At 51.2% G+C, this 6,438-nt stretch overlaps 1 long non-coding RNA gene across 3 annotated transcripts; it reads left to right on the top strand.

Moving 5' to 3' along the window:
- Positions 1-545: 545 nt before the first annotated feature.
- LOC119867811 lies at positions 546-5,358 on the top strand. 3 transcript variants are annotated; one of them, XR_005384574.1, is made up of 4 exons: positions 546-684; positions 2,479-2,551; positions 2,807-2,926; positions 3,128-5,358. It is a non-coding gene; the product is annotated as an uncharacterized LOC119867811 (long non-coding RNA). The 3 variants fall into 3 exon arrangements; XR_005384573.1 differs by lacking the exon at positions 546-684 and adding an exon at positions 1,443-1,721; XR_005384575.1 differs by lacking the exon at positions 2,479-2,551.
- The last annotated feature ends 1,080 nt before the right edge of the window (positions 5,359-6,438 follow it).

Raw genomic sequence — 6,438 nt, 5'->3', positions numbered from 1 at the left:
GGGGCCCGTCCCTGCGGACGCACACGTGAGGCTGTGCGCCCCGATGCAGTCACGGGAGGAAGGGTGAGATGCGGGGGATCTCCAGTCCCGGCCCCTGGGCCCCCACAGAAGAACCCAGCCAGGCGGCAGCGCAAGAGCGCTTCTGGGGTTGGGGACACAGGCATGCGGTCTCCTCTGGTCTCGCTCAAGCATCTCCCTTAAGTCTTAAGACAACCCGAAAAGTTCTATGCCTTTGACAGAGGCTGAGTACTGGGAGGGTCAGGCTGTGCAGGCCGCTCTCAGGCCCGGAGCTCTGTGAGGGCGCGCGGGGTCACGGCAAGCCAGTCCTGAGGAGGGGGAGGCGGGCTGGGGCCTACTCCGCAAGGGCAGGTTTTCTGAGGCCTTTCGCTCCGCTCCGCTCGGCTCCGTGTGGAAAAATGAGAGAGAAAGGAGGAGAGCCAACAGGTTGGCGGCGGGAAGGGCGGCGGGATTTGAGGCCGTGGCCTCTAGGTGGCGCACGCACCGTGATAAAGGCTCTGAGAAGAGCTTTCGTGTGCAAACGAAGCTTCAAGGCTCACAGGACAAGGGGGGGCTTTTATAGCTAAGTCACCCCACCGCAGCTGAAAGATCACCCCCAAAGCTAAACGCTTGGGTCCAACGTAAAGACGAGAGAGCTCCGATCGTCTTGAGGACCGTAGAAGAAAGGTTCGGCATCAACGCGAGGGCCCCGGAGCCTCAGCTGTGGCTCTTCCCCCAGGAGAGAGAGGGGCACCCGTGGAAACGCCCCGGCCGGAGGGAAGGAAGGGCCTCGTTCGCCGGCCGGCCGGGAGAGTCAGCCTGGGGGTGTGGGGTCGCCGGGCACAGTGGGGTGGTTCTCTGAGCTGTCAAGCGAGACTCTATCCGGTCCCCTCGGTTTCTGGCATGGGCTCCCCCCCTTCTCAAGCCTGCTCGCTCTCAGCAGGTGCCCAAGTGGGCCGGAGACCTGGCAAGAAAGATGCAGAAGGAGGGCCAGGGGCCAGGAGGAGGAGGGCGGTCAGCCTCCCACCCCTCCGGGGCATTCTTATTTACACCAACAGTTACCAGGCACACACGCAAACCCAGGCAGGGACAGGCTGGATAATGACCTGGATAATGAAGCAATCCACTGCTGCAGAGAATGGAGCGAGCCCCACTTCACTCTCAGTGCCCAGATTAATTCTATTTTTCTCCATTATACTGCACAGCAGTGAGGGGTCAGTTATGTCACCTCTGCTGAACGGGTCTATTCATGATTCTGTGCAAACTGGGATCGCTCAGTCAGTGGGTCAGGCTCATTTACGAAGGGCCTGCCAAAGGGCCCGCCAAAGGGCCCATGCTTGATTCTAGGCCGTGGCCGGATGAGGAGGAAGCAGAAACTCCTGTCTCAGCCTTTAGGAAGCTACGGCCTGGGGCTGCATTATCTATTATGGTAGGCACGAGCCACATGTGGCTAAATTAAAATTAGAAATAACTTAAAAGGAAAATTCAACTCTTAAGTCGTACTAGCCACATTTCAAGAGTTCAGTAGTCGCAGGTGACCAGTGGCTACTGTATTGGACAGCACAAAGAAACATTTCTATCATTGCAGGAAGTTCCACTGGACAGTACTGTGGCATCTGGGGCAGCTACAGGAACAGTATGAGGCCACTGACAAAGGTGGCAATTAACCAAGAGCAAATTAGTGGGAGGCAACGAAGGCTCAGATGTACTGCATCTCCCTGCCTGTGAGTGGCCTTCCAATTCCTACTCCAGGTTATAGGAGCATCCCGAGGGCACCTCCGTTTGAGATGGGGGTCTCAGAAATGCTGCCTTCCATTTTCCTCTTAGGTTTTCTTCCTCAGTAAATGCCAGTTCAGTTACGTGTTGCCCCCAAGGGCTAGTCCCCGTGGATTCATGGTTAAAGCCACAGAGTTATATAGACTATGGCTTTGTCCAGTCCAGCACCCAGTCTTCCTTGGAGTTCTGTCCCCAGGTTATAGATTCCTTGCTCAGATTCCTATTTCCATCTCAAGTCCTTGCTCTGGTTCCCAAAAAGTTTCTATTCTCCTACCTCCATTCTGTGGCACCCCATGGGCTAGGCTTCCCTCTTACCAGCTGCCCCATAGCCATCCAAGGGAGCAGCCTCTGCCCCCACTATCTTTGAACTCTGGTTCCCTGCTCTCTCTGCTTCTAGCTGTCTTTTGCTCCACCCACCAAGCCTTTGCTCTTTTGTTCCAGCAGAACCATTCAGCGTCTCCCACTCACCCTCTGGATAAGGCGTGGGGTGGGGGGTCCGGGTGGGGTGGGTGGGGGTGGCTCCTAACAATGCATTCAGCTAATTCCCCTTACTACGGTCTGCAGGGGAGGGGTCTCACGGGCAGATACCAAGGCAGAGAAGGTAGGTGGCTTATCAATTGCAGTCAGACAATGCCAGCTAACAGCTATAAGAGGCAGGCTCTGTTTGGTTTCTCCTCTGTGGTTCTAATGCCTGGCTGAGGGAAGACGATGGAGGGAGCTATGGATCCTCTAGGACCACACAGCTGTCTTGGACAGGATCTGAAGCTAATGGACCAAGGTATGCTTTCTGGAGCTTGGTTCTGATTTTTCTTTCCTGATACTGGAACTGGTGTCTAGGGGAAAGCAGAAGCTAGAGTTCCTCTACACCCAGTCCTTTAGGAGTCTGTGGCTCCTTCTTTGCTTAAATAGCCACACCTGTCTGGACTCCGATGGTGTTTTGTGTCACCCAATCACTTATCTAGGACGTTAGTTACAACAACCATGACCCTGTTGTATAGCCTACAGACTACAACAACTCCAATCATCCTATTAGGCAGATGATGCCTTTGTCACCACTTCCCTCTGGATTGGATGGACCCCTGACTGTTGCACGGACAGAACTGTGGACCACCTGGTACCCATCTTCACATCCAAACTATGGACAACCCTGAAGGTCGGAACACCCGGGTTCACCTTCCAGCTCCCCCTCCCATTTCCCATGTGATCTCAGACAAGTTACTCAACCAATCTGTGCTTCAGTCATCCATAAAGTGGGGTAATTTTAGTACCCGCCTATCAGAGTCATAGTGGGGATTAATAAATTAATAACATGTTTATTAGAACAGTACTTATTGCCTGCTGTTCTTGTTGACAGTGGACACAGCATTATGGCAACGCGTGTCCCAGTACAGCTGCAGAGAAAGCTACCACAAACAGCCTGCTAGAGTGGAGATGGCCAACACTTGCTTGAAGACCAGCTAAGCCAAAAGTGAAATGTGATCTTCACCATGAATAAATGCACGCCTTGCTTCCTGCTGAACTATGGCCAGGATCTTCCCAAAGACACCCACTCTGCCCCTGTCCCCATCAGGACTAACAGAAGCATCCCTTTAGGAGAGTTGAGTCCCTCTGGCTTTGAGGTGGCTGCCACTTGCCAGGCTCCTGCTGAGGTCCTGGCCTGGGGCCAGATGCCTGGCTCTCTGGCCATGAGTTGTATCCACTGGATACCAGGTATTGCCTTTGTTCCTCAGATGGCAAGAACCTGATTGTCTAGAGACCAGTTATGAGGAGATTCGTGTCTAGTGATTCCTGATGTCTCGTGATGTGTCTCCAGTGAAGGAGAGAATAAAGAAGGTGGGAGAGATGCCAGTCCCTTGCTTCACTTGGCACTGAACATGTGACATCTGCTGATCTTTAGCTAAAACCCACTAGCTGATGGTTCACTGCCAGGTGAGATCACCTCTCAAGTCTCCTTCTATCTTTTCTTTAGGTCTATGAAATTTTAGGCTTTGGGGTGTAGAGGAGGGGAAACGTGTAATGATCCTGTCCCAGATGTATGGAACCTAAGTCTCTGAGGATAGAGCTCAATCCCCTCCCTGATTCCTGTGTACTTCTCTGCTGGAAAACTAAGGATTTATGGAAATCATGTGACCCTGAGGGGATGAAGCCAGATGGTCATTTAGTGTAAGCTTAGCAGGTTTTGTCCAAAGGCAGACAAAAACTGGCATTTCTCTGTCCTGATTCTAGTTTTCTGAGAACTGCCTGAGGAATAGTTGGGTCCAGATGAAAACAGTCTTATTTTACTAGCTAAATTTGGACTCCATGCTGCATAGTTTCCCAGCCTTCCTTCTGCAGGATCAAATCTCTCTGAAGGAGATGGGTGCCCCCACCTAGGTGGGGGTTCCTTGAATATCTGGGTTGAGGTGTGCCCAGGTCTGAGCAGCAGAGCAGACTGGCCATGAGAAGGAACACACTAGCCTCAGTGCGAGGGAAAGTGGGAGCCACAGTAGGTCATTAACACAGGCTGAAGAGAGGTTCCTGGTGGGCTGATGAACAGGCTGCCATCGATGAATGGAAACAACTCCCATGGGTCCCATCCCTCATTAAGAGCCTGGGGGTTTGGCAGGGGAGCCCAGGTACCATCTCCAGCACGCACCTCACTGGAAGCTGTTTGGCAGCCTGTGGCCTACGTGAAAACACATGGCTGAGCTCTTTCCCTGCAGGCTCCTTCCTGAGAACAGCCTTTCTGGCAGTCAGCAGGCAGCTGCTGGACAGACCTTAGGCCAATGAGGTAGGGGGACTTGGGATTCACATAGTGTGAGCCTCGCTCCGAGAAAGCTCTTCCTGGGGCAGGGCCAGCCAGGCATCTAAAACTGTGAGAACAATCCAGCAAAGCCCTCCTCAGTAGATTTCATGGGAGAGGAGCCTGCAAGGGCCGAGGGCCACACATTTGCTGCTCTTTAACATAAGGAATTTTGTTATCCCATATGCTGTTGGTGGGGCTGACAGATAATGAGGATTAAACATCTGTGAGGTGCTGTGTTACTCTACCAGACAAATCACAGAGGCCTGTGCTGTTAATCCTGTACCCTGTCAGCTGATAAGGGTGGGCACTCATTGGCTTCTAAGGCTGCAGAACATCTGTTGCCATTGTTTGACTTGTCTCCCCTAGACTTGCTGCAGAAGAGCTTTGAAATAGTTATTTGCAAAAGCAGGTGGAGTGCTTTGAAGAAAAGCCCTGTATAAACAGCATGAACACAACAGCAGCATGTTCCACTTTGAGGCTAATCCTACCCTATCCCTGCCTAGGCTCCGTCATGCCAGTAGGCCTGCTGCCTTCCTGAAAGGAAGGCCCTTTGAGGCAAAGGGGAGGAGAACACCTGACATGGCATTTGGTTAGAAGATGAGCCCCCATCTGACTGTGTGACCTTAGCTAAGTCACTCAAGTGTTTTCCTTATTTTGTCATCTGGGAAATGTGCTTGGTGCCTGGTGTTGTGTGAGGATTAACTACATGCTGCTTAAGAAATGTACTGGCTGGGGGCACCCAGGTGGTTCAGTGTTTGAGCACCTGCCTTTGGCCCAGGGCGTGATCCTGGGGTCCCAAGATTGAGTCCCACATTGAGCTCCCTGCATGGAGCCTGCTTCTCCCTTTGCCTGTGTCTCTGCCTCTCTCTCTGTGTGTCTCTCATGAATAAATAAAATCTTAAAAAAAAAAAAAAAAAAGAAATATATTGGCCAATGGCTGAAAAGTCTATAGAATGTTCTGGTTTCAGACATAGCTTCCTTCAGGGCTCTAAGGATACTACTAGGTTTGCTCCTTGGTTTTTCTTCCCCTGGGTAGACCTTGTTCCTGGATACATCTGGCAGTTTTGGCCTTAGCCTCTCACCATGGCAACACTCAGGGCAGCAGAGAAAAATGTATGCTTACGGCTTGACACCCTGGCATTCACTCAGATTCAGTCTATCCAGACCAGGTTAAGTAGTCACCTGCCCATCCCTGAACCAACCAGTGTGACTGGGAAATTGAATGCACAGATCAACTTCACTCGCTTTCTCACCGACTCACCAAGCATTGATTGAGCACCTACTATGTGCCAGCACTATTGTATATTCTGGGACATAGTAGGGATAAGACGGATCAGACCCCTACCTTGTTAGGCCTTTCTTCCCAGTAAGAGACAGAAAACAAACAAGTAAATTGTATAAAATGATACAAAATTGGGAAATGAGGAAAGCTATTAAAAACAACAACTACCAAAGCAGATTAAGAGGATAGAGTGATGTGGAGGTGGAATGCTGCTTTAGATGAGATGGTCAGGGAATGTCTCTCTTAGGAGGTGACATTTGGATAGAGATCTGAATGAAATGAGAATGGAAGCTGAGTGAAGAAGATCTGGGTATAGAACGCTGGGCAGAGGGAACAAGCCAGGCTTATTAAGGAAGAGCCACAAAGGCTGGTATGGCCAGAGCAGCATGGACTGAGCAGGGCACAGTGGGAGAGGAGGGGAGAGCCATGCTATACTGGGCTCTACAGGCTGAGGAAGGAGGCAGATTTTTATTCTGACAATGATGGAGAGTCTAGTCTTTCCAAAAGGGAAGAGACACAACATGAGTTATGTTGGAAAAATAATGTCTACATACAAATGGCCAGCAGGTATATGGAAAGGTGCTCAATATCACTAAGC

This window comes from Canis lupus, chromosome 36 (genome assembly GCF_011100685.1).
Source record: "Canis lupus familiaris isolate Mischka breed German Shepherd chromosome 36, alternate assembly UU_Cfam_GSD_1.0, whole genome shotgun sequence".
Classification (NCBI taxonomy): Eukaryota; Metazoa; Chordata; class Mammalia; order Carnivora; family Canidae; genus Canis; species Canis lupus.
Note: the sequence above shows the minus strand (reverse complement) of the source record. Positions and strands in the feature narration are given on the sequence as shown.